This window comes from Rhipicephalus microplus, unplaced genomic scaffold, assembly GCF_043290135.1.
Source record: "Rhipicephalus microplus isolate Deutch F79 unplaced genomic scaffold, USDA_Rmic scaffold_22, whole genome shotgun sequence".
Classification (NCBI taxonomy): Eukaryota; Metazoa; Arthropoda; class Arachnida; order Ixodida; family Ixodidae; genus Rhipicephalus; species Rhipicephalus microplus.
Window position 1 is genome coordinate 309,138 of NW_027464595.1, and position 11,002 is coordinate 320,139.

Here is an 11,002-nt window from a genome sequence, read left to right on the forward strand (position 1 = left end):
CAGTACAGTTTACAATGGTGCACACAACAGCGAGTATGCGTTTAGCATTCGAAATAAGTTCGCTTCGGTTGTGCAGATGTGCAGCCTGCAAAAAGGAGGCTTGGGTATTCTTCTCCGCCTGTTCGCGTGTTTTGTATTGGCTGACTGGATACGAAGTGTTGGTACGTGTATTCTCCCAGACAAAGTAAGAGACTCCGTTTGCAATTGTAGTCACGATTGCGTGTGTCTGCTCCACACACGCATTTCCTTTTACTGCTGAGTCTACTAACTACCCTGAGCGCGACCAACCGGTAGTAACATTTGAAAAAAAAAGAATTAACTGAGTTGGATCGGAGTATTTATTCACAATTTATTTTGACTCCAAACTGCGCATGGGGACAGTCAATTGCTAACGTGTGTTGATGAACAGGGCTACGATGTGTTGGGATGAAATAAAGAAATAGGCTATCGAAATGGTTTAGAATGTTTACCACGTCCCCTCCTGGTGGAAACAGGTGGCCGTATTTCCAGCTGTTGCTTCGTTTTTGTTTTTCTTCAAATGTTGATAACTGCTCTTGTGTGCTGTCGTAGTCGCTTTCTCGAACGCTGGCAAGACCACCTAGTGTCCAGAGCCCGTTTTTCTCCTTGCTCGCTCAGATCCAGGCACCTATACGCTCCCGAAGGCATACTCTCGCACGCAGGTGGTATTTTGTTTTTGGCTGCCATGGCGTGTATAAAGCAGCCCCTCTGGGATTTCATTAGGCGAAAAAGTGCCTGTTCACCCCACTCCCACTAGCAAGAAGTCGTCTGGGCACCACTGCGCCGTCTTTTGGATGGAAAAACCGTCAGCGCCAGAAGAAGTTATTACTCAGCACTGCGCGTGAGGATCACAGCACGACGCGGGAATCGTGCTCGTGCGGTGTTACCACATTGCTCAGAGTTTCATCTACAACGAAAAACGCCAAGTTCCGCCACCCATCTATAGCGGCAACCAAGAGGAATAACTACGAGCCCAGTAAAAGTGCAAGCGTGAATACACAAAATTACTGCTTGCATTCAACCATGACGCCCGCTAATTCTCTTTGCAGCTGGAATTTGTGTGCGGTATGCCTGTAGTATGCAGCACCAAGTCATCGCCGTACTCGTTCGCAGGCCTCATGGAAATAAGAGATGATGCAACATCTTTAGCCTATGTGAGCCAGCCCATTATGCCGATTTATTACAAATGTAATAACGCACTACTATTATGCACAGAAACGTCAACAGCGGTAAGCGAGGTTTCTGACTTGGCCTAACTGTGACGTGTCTTGACTGTCGCTACGCGAAGCAGTTTTTTTTTTCAGATTGCGTAACCGTAGCTTTCTTGCATCTTGCTTGGGCTGGTGCTTCTGCACCGTGCGTGTGTTACAAGTGACCGGTACGAACAGCAAATAAGTAAACACAGTGCATGAGCCTAGGTCGGAGCAGGATTGTAGGGCAACGCGGCAACGCCAGGTAAAAGCCGATGTTTTGCTAGCGACAGTCAAGGCGCGTCGCAGTTCGACTGAGTGAAAAGCCATGATTTTCACTGTTAGCGTTTCTTCTATCGTGGTAATATATAAGCGCTTGATGAAGTTGCTTCCACACTTTGCGATGCATGTGCTGCAGACATTACGGACTGTAGAGTAACGTGTTCCCTACATTGCAAAGGAAAGCAGCACACAGCGCTTGAAATGCTGTACACAGAAATGGGCAGCGAGAACTACAATACTGTGTTTTGTAAAGAATGAAAACTCTTTCTCCGTTAGGTTGATAGCGCCTGTGCTTATGCAAGAATCATCCATTTTTTGCGAAAACAACTCGTGAGGTGATGGAGGTGGAGGAAATGGTGAAAGCGGTTGATTCTTGCATCAGCACAGCTTCCATAAACTTAGCATAAAAAGTTTTCATTTTTAGACAAAACACATCAGTGTGGCTCTGCACATGTTAGTACATGTGCAGCATTTCAAGTACTTTCATTATTCTGGTTCTGTTGGAAGCGCATCGTCCCTTGGCCTTTTTTAGCCAATGTCTTTGTTGCGTGCCCAGCGTTCTCAAGAAACCTCACTTCTCGGATGCTTCTTTTTTTATTCGCGAGGGCGATTTATTTTCGGGCGATCCAGTACTGGTTGTGGGTAGGCGAAAGTTGATTCTCAGCCATTTCTGAGTATATATGTATACACGTTTCTCCGTATATGATGAATCGGTGGTGAGCATTGGTGTTAACTCAATATTGAGGCTCATGCCCGAATATTAGAATGATAGTTCCGTGTTACTTTATACAAAGAGTGATTTTATAAAGAGCTTCAATGCTGAAAAAGTCTAACCCAATTACTGCATTGCGTACTGAAGGCGAACGGGCTAGACAGAAATACTCGGAAAAGTATTCTTGCATGCAATTATCGAAACAGAAATACCAAGATACATTTGCCCTTGAAATAACACGTAGTTTAGTTTTGGGATATTAAAACCCACAAAACAATTGAAGTAACACGTAGAAGGTTATTTCAAAGGTGCTTCCGTAAAAAGACAAAATGTTCTTCATAATGCAGTTACATATATACATATACTGAAATATTTTCTGTGTATTTTGGAGATGCTCATACTCAGCAGATACTTTTTAAAGTGCAGCCCAATTTTGCAAAGAAAGTCGTAGCACAATGAAGCTTCCAATTTGCCTAATTCTAATTCATTTGTTACATGACTCTTATAGCATGATTAAGATATCAACAAACGGGGGATGTTACAAAGGTTAAAACGATAGTTTTAGGTGTCGCCCACTGAGAAATGAATGCATGCAAAGTGTTCTAAAGCCTATGTTGCAAGGCAGTATCTGCGTGAGGGCAAAGAAGTAATGTCTTGCCACCCGTAAAGACTTCAGCGTGCAGTGCTGGTCCTGAGAGACTGGAACTTTGGTCGAAAGAGGCCGACAAAAGGGTCTCTGCGATTCTGCCATCAGTGACGTCACACGCTTTACCCATGGTACATTCTGGGTTCAATAGAAAATCGTAACCGACCTTGTTACGTCACCCATAAACGGTGCCCCTTTTTCTTGTTTTAACACAAATAGGAAGGTTCAGTCCACCTTTAGAACACACCTCAGCTCATTTCCGACATAAGATAATAACAAGATATCCGTGTCCTGTATGGTATCGGCAAATAGAGGCGAAAGTGCTGTAGGCCTGTGAGCTCATATTTGGGTGCACGTTAAAGAACCCCTGGTGGTCGGATTTCCGGATCCCTACACTACGGCCTCTCTCGTATATTAAGGTGGTTTTGGGACGTTAACCTCCGCATACCAATCAATCATGGTTTTTCGATACAAGAGATACACCGTAGAAATATTCTACTAGCGAAATAAAATGCATTTCTCATATGTATCTCTGTATAAAAATACAGATACTGAAAATATCACTGCAATACTACCGTGATACTCTTGTATCGTGATACTGCCTAGCCCTACAAGACGTTATCTTTTTACCACAAAATTCAAGCATCCGACACTCACATTTGATAGCAAACTGGAACTGCAAAAAAAAAATAAAACAGTAGCGTTGACAACGGGCTGAAAAATTTGTACGCGTTTATGGTGCACGCCCCTGGGCTGCCATTGATGGAATGATGTTGACGTCCCCATGTGGAATGCTTCAATTTGTAGCTGGTGTGCTTAGTCGACAGCAAGCCAGGTCATCATAGATCGATTGCAATAGCCTATAAAGAACAGTTACGCTATGTAGCACACTCGTTATTTTAATTAGTAGTAAATATGAAGATTCTGACGAACATTGTGTTGAAAGCTTTCCACGATGCCCTGAGGAGGCTATGAGAGGGGGTTCAGTGCATCTTTGTTATCAAGTCTAAAACTCTCCGTCGCTGTGCAGTAGAATCTATTATGGGGTAGTGTCTTTGTTATGAGAACTAGCTGGCGTGTGATTAAGTTAGATCGCCTTCGTCCATATCAATAGCCGTCGTCAGGGCATGCTTCGCAACGTGTACCGATCTTCCACACGGGAATGGTCACAATCGCGAAACAACTATATATATATATATATATATTGTTACGGAAGAGAGATGCCGAATCGACGAGGCTATCTATGAAATATATTTCAAACCAGCAGCACCAGCGCCGTGACCGGTAGACCATACACCGAGCGGACACCACTCTTCGTCTTCCTCGTCAGGCACACATGTGCGTCGCCCCATATAATCTGAATTCGCATGCATGTAGCATAATCCCTGGCGGCAGAAGCGCCGTCTAGGTGCATCTAAATGTCAACGTCGCTAAGAGAGTGGTAGGGCTTCAAGCGCGCAGCATGTACAATAATGGTAGCCTGTGGGGCACATGAAGGCGATGGGGCGACAGGACCAATTTCATATGTCACAGGAATAACCACGCGCAGGGCTCGGTATATACCTGTGTAGCAAATAAGCAGTTTTTCTGACAAGCCAACTTGAGGGGTCGGAGTCCAGAGCAGGACCAACAAACCGGGAGGAAAGTGTACGTCGTGGTGTCGTTGGTCATGCGAACGCCGTTGCTTCTCTTGAGAGGTCGGAATGCGAGTACGGGTTATTTCGCGTGCGTGAGCGGACCGAGTGATAGCGTCCATGGCATATTCTTTGGTCAGTTCCGCAGGGGACGAAATGAGGGCGTCTAGAGGCAATGTTGGTTCTCGGCCAAACAGCACAAAAATGTAGAACAACCGGCAGTCTCATGACGTGAAGAATTAGAGGCAAATGTGACGTATGGCAGCGCTAGATTCCAGTGGGTGTGGTTGGTAGAAACACACTTATAGAGCAGGTCTGTAAGAGTTCGATTTAGACGATTCGTGAGTCCATTGGTTTGCGGATGGTACGAGGTAGTCAGCTTATGTCTCGTTTGACAGGACTGCAAGATGTCGGCTATCACCTTCGACAGAAAGGTGCGGCCACGGTCTGTCAGCAGCTGCCATGGGGCTCCGTGTTGCAAAATCACGTCCTTGAGGAGGAAGTCGGCGACGTCTGTGGTGCAGCTTGTCGAAAGAGCTCGTGTGATGGCATAATGCGTGGCGTAGTCGGTGGCCACAGCTGTCCACTTGTTACCCAAGAAAGACAAGGAAAAAGGGCCAAGTAGGCCCAAGCCAACATGGAAGAACAGTTCTGACGGAATGTCAAGTGGTTGAAGGCATCCGGCGGGAAGTGCCGATGGCGTTTAAAGGCGCTGACATTTCTCACAAGCCGCAACGTATCTTCTGACTGAGCGTGCGAGCCCTGGCAAGAAGAAGTGTCGGCGTATTTGGTCGTAAGTGCGTGAGACACCAAGGTGACCGGCCGTCGGAAGGTTATGAAGTTACTGTAGAACTTCCGAGCGAAGGTGTTTCGGGATTACAAGCAGCAGGACCAGTCCATCCGGCTCGCGATTCCGGTGGTATAATACACCATCATGGAACACGAATGAGCGATGGGACTGATTGGAAAATGGTGATTCGAGGCGCTCAATAATAACACGCAAGGACGCATCACGGCGCTGCTCGTTACCGATGTATGTCGTTTGCGAAAGGGAAAAGACGCAAGGGCCGGTGTCGGTGTCAAGTATAGTGTTCGACTCATCAACAAATTAGCGGGATAGACAGTCTGCGTGTTGATGTAGGCATCCGGACTTGCGCGTCACCGTGTAGGTATACTCTTGCAGTCGCAGAGCCCAGCACCCGAGCCGGCCAGTAGGATCCTTCAGTGACATAAGCCCACATAGCGCATGATGGTCAGTTATTACAGAGAAATTTGTGCCATATAAATATGGGGAAACCTTTGAGACTGCCCAAGTAAGAGCGAGACACTCATGCTCTGTAGTGGAAAAGTTGCCTTGATGCTTTGACGAGGAAGACGAAGAGTGGTCTCCGCTCGGTGTCTGGTCTACCGGTCACGCCGTTGCTGCTGCTGGTTTGAATATATTTCAAACCAAGAGCAGTAGCGCCGTGACCGGTAGACCAGACACCGAGCGGTGACCATTCTTCGTCTTCCTCGTCAGGCACACACGCGCGTCGCCCCTAGATTATGAATCTGCATGCATGTAGCAATACTGTCTATATTCAAATGTACTCACTCTCCTTCTCAACTTCGTGCATTGTGCCTTTACCAGAAGAACAATGTCAACACCATTCGCGCTGTACAGAGAGTTGGTGTCTTCGACAGAACACGCTCTACTTTCTTTTGAGGTGTGGAGCCTATACGCTTTCATAAGAAATGAACGCTATCAATACGCATTTTTAACAATTTCACAAAGATGGCATACTTTTATGGGAGAACACCTTCTGGTTTGCAGGTGGCCTAGGTTCGCTTCTCGCCTGTAGTGATCATTTTTAATATCATTTTATTTGCATCTTTCTAGAGTCACCGACAACATAACAATTTTTTCTCACAACCAACGAAATCTACACCGAGGCTGGTTGCTGAATTTCTGCGAAACAAGCTTTTTATTACTGTCGTCTTATTACAATACGAAATATTGCACTGTAGCCGATGTCTCTAGATGTTACGAAATGTTTCGAAGACAGCACAGACCTATGCAGATAACAATTGATTGATACGTGCGTTCAATGTCCCAAAACCATTATATGATAATGAGAGACGCCAAAGTGGAGGGCTCCGGAAATTTCGACCACCTTGGGTTCTTTAACGTTTACCAAGTTCTAACCACGCGGGCAAACAGCATCTTCACCTCCATCAAAAATGCAGCCGCCACTGCCGGGATTCCATCCCGTGACCTGTGAGTCAGCAGCCGAGTACCTTAGACTAGGCCACCGCGGCGGGGCTATCTGAATCTTAAGCTGGACATATCAATCCAAAAATTTGCACTGCGCAATGAAACTTCAAGTTACAGAGTAACAAACAGAAAGAAGAAACATGGGCCGGAAAGAATGCTGAATTCAACTAAAAACAGCTGTAACTAAAAAAATGCTGATTGCGAATCACCCACTAGCCCAAGCCGCCTTATGAAACATGCACCCACAGTAGGCCTAAAACGTCCCCGAACGCTCTCCAATTTATTTTCTGTTCAAAGAGATGTATTCGCTCCAATTCGGAAAGCATTTTTACTTCATCACCCTTCTCGGATATGCGGTGCTCTCATTAGCGTTTCCACCCATCGGATGGTATATCTTCTGTAATGGGTTCCATGTATTAAATGCGAACCATTACTTTGAGTACTGCAGGCATCTTAAGCATCTATCTATCTATCTATCTATCTATCTATCTATCTATCTATCTATATATATATATATATATATATATATATATATATCTAGCCGCCTACCACTCGGTGCTCTCATGATCACCCTTTAGCTTGGGTTACACCAAAAATAGTACGGAAGGGAAAGATGGCTTGAAGAATACGAGTCACTGGTCATGAATAGAATAATATGACAATCTCGTGGCGCACGTCGTCCAAGACTTCAATAAAACTCCCAAGCATTTCCCCGAGGGTGAACATGGTTAAGTGCTCATACACGGGGGAATGCTATGAGGGGTATTTATTAATTCGCACTATTATATTTATTAATCACACTATGGTGCCTTTATGGTGTTATGGTTCCTGGGAATCGCAATTTTATCACACGGGGGAGTTTACGTTAACTCACTGGCGAATGCCAACGAATTTAGCTTTACTCCCCCTCACGACCCGCTCTCGACGGGAGACTGAGCGTGAAGGCGGGCGCGCGAGAGAGAGGGGTGTGCGCGCAGCTGCAGCGAGCGAGGAGAGCGGAGGAGCGAGCGAAGGGAGAGGGGGTATAAGGCGCGTTACTGACACCGATATCAGCGTCGCGTCCGTGGCTTATTCGGTAGAGCGTCGCGCTGCGGCCCGCCAAGTCCTATTTCTTTTAAAGATAGAGAGAAGACTGCGGACGCCGCCGATGGCGGTGGATGGTTTGGGGTCGCTTATAAAGTGTATTCACACTTAAAAAAACGCTGGCACATGCCCGGGAGGGGGTGTCTGCCACCAGTTATTGGTATTTTCTTGTCCACCTGAGAAGGAAGAAGGGAAAGAAAATAGGGAGAAAAGAACGGCAGGGAGGTTAACCTGGAAATGTTGAAAATACACATGGGCCCTGTTAACGCGTGAGCGTGAAGGAAAAGCTCACATCGGCAGGGTTGAGCCGATCGATGCAAAGAATAAATGTGAGTGTCCCAGCAGGAATTGCACACCGGAATTCTGCGTAGCAATCACGTATTCTACCCAACAACCACTGAGGGTCTCAGAACTGTTTTTAAAATAGACCCTAATGATCATAAACGCGTATTGTGCTTGCAGTGTTGGTGATTAAATTTTGTAAACATTACCTATGTACTCATATGATACAGCTATCACGTCGGGGTGAAGAAACTCTAGCTAGGTGTCATGTGAACCCTGGCCGTGCAGAGTGCCCGTGAACGGGCCGCTAAGCTCGGCTTGAAGGTCCCTACGTGAGATTACCCGTGTGGTGCGGGGTCTCCCTTGCGTCTTCTCAGCACCAAAGTAAAGTTTTAATCAATCAATCAGGTACCATGTGCTCAAGTTGATTCGCAGAGATATCTGTGTTTCGTATAGGCTCTCACATAATAATCATAACTTTTGTAGTGCACTTTACAATATTATGAACTAGTTTACATCGAAGTATTCTGAAGATCCGTGTCGACAAAAATTACAGTCGCGCCCGGCCCGGGTCCTGTGGAGCCATTGGTAGGGCTAAGAAAAAGTGGTGAACGATTTAGAGTACTTGGTACTCCACTATAAGAGAGCATACGGTCGTCGTGTGGGCCACCGCAGAACACTACCACATTGGTAGTGTGTTAAGAAAAAAAATTGGGGGATGCCAGGTACTGTGGGAATCTATTAAATGCGACGCACGATGAGGAAGGTTTATAAGTTACTTTAAAATGAGCACAACGTTACGAGGCGGAGGCAAATTAGGCCATACATTTCTTCCTTGTCGTGACTATCATGTTTGAACGTGTCATTTACATTCGCCATCTATTCACGTCACCTGATCCTAAAACTAGTATATGTGGAGTTAGCGAAACGGCCACAAGCGCATCGTGAATGAATACGCTCCGTCAGAACGTTGACGCGCCTGCACGCTGGGCACAGCAACGCTGCACTAGCAACGCTAGCACTCTATAATCTGACGCCAGGCATGACCGGCGCGACCAGCGTTCGTCGGTGCGGCCAGGCGGCAACCGGCGCGAAATGTGACATAGTGCATTTCGCGCCCATAACGTTACCCAGAGAGCACTGCGTCTGCCTCTCTTCGTGACGGAGAAACGCCCGCTGCGCTCACACGCGCATGCGTTTAAGCAACGCAGCGCGACGCACGCCTGCGAGTATATGGCAGGCAGATGGGTGCCTGGCGTGGCGTCACCGTCGTGACGCGACGAAACGAACGCCGGCGCACACGCTCGCGTGGTGCCGTCGAAGTGTATTGGTGCCTTGAGTGAGGCATGTAGTCATGTTATTGCATGACACGCATCTCATAGTTATCATGCTTGCACCAGTCACATACCTTCGTAATCCATTCACGTTTCGTAATACCTAATTTGGTATAAGTGAAGCTAGCAAAACGACGGCGAGCGTATCATGAGTGTGGCATGTGGTCATGTTATAACATGACACGCATGGTGCCACGTAACACAATATTGGTGCCACGTAAAACAAAATTTGGCATATGTGAAAGCGGATTGGCTGCGAGTACATCCTCAGTGTTGCGTGTAGTCCTGTTGTTACATAATACGCACTTCGTGCTTATCATGTTTGGATGTGCCATTTACCTATGCCACCCGTTCGTGTCGCGTAATATCGAGCTTGATAGATGTAAAGCTAGCGTGGTATGTAGTCATGTTGTTATATGACACGCATCTTATGTTTATCATGTTGGAACCAGTATCAAATCTTCGTCATTCATGCACATCCCGTAAAACCAAATCGGTATAAGTCAATCGAGCGAAACGGCCGCCAGCGCATCGTGAGTGAAGCATGTAGTAATGTTGTTATATTACACGCATCTCACGTTTATCTTGTTTGAACCACTCACATGTCTTTGGCATCTATTCACGTACTTGAATACCAAATTTGGTACATGTGACGCTAGCAAAATGGCTGCGAGCCCATTATGAACATGGCATGTAGTCATATTGGTACATGACGCGCATGTCATGACTTTCATGTAAGGGTCTTTTGCTTGTGTTCACCATGCAATCATGTCATACAATACCAGTTGTGCAACATGCAATGTGAACAAAACAACCGCAAAAGCTGCAGGACCACGAATTGTAAATTATGACATTCATGACATACATGTGACATTTTTTATGATATTGTTACGGAAAAAAAGAGACGCCGTAATGACGAGGCGGGGGATTAGATATATTCAAAACCAGCGGTAATGGCGTGCCCGGTTCACCAGCGAGTGAGCGGAGACAACTCTTCGTCTTCCTCGTCAGGAACACACGCGTATCGCCCCCTAGAATATCAATATATATGCATGTAGCATAACCCCCGGCGGCGCAAGCGCCGTCTCGGCGCATTTAAATGTCAACGTCACTAGGAGATTTGTAGGGCTTCAAGCGCGCAACATGTACAATATCCGTAGCCTGTTGAGTACATGAAGGAAACGGGGTGGCAGGTCCAATTTCATATGTTACAGGCGTAACCAGGACTCGGTATGGGCCTGTGTAGCGAGAAAGCAGTTTTTCTTACAAGCCAATTTGACGGGTCGGAAACCGGAGCAGTACCAAAGAACCGGGCGGAAAGTGTACTTCACGGTGTCGTTGGTCATACAAGCGCCATTGCTTCTCTTGAGAGGTCAGAAGGCGAGTACACACTAAACCAAATCTGACCCTTAAGGGTGTAAATGAGCTTGTCGCCAGACGAACACCCTTTGCTCCCTATTGGGTGTTCAAAAAAGGGTGCTGAGAAAGGGTGCAGAGCTCAGCACCCTTAAGAAAAGGGTGCAGAGCAAAAATTTTGAAGGGTGTAATGAGTGCACCCTTTAAAAAA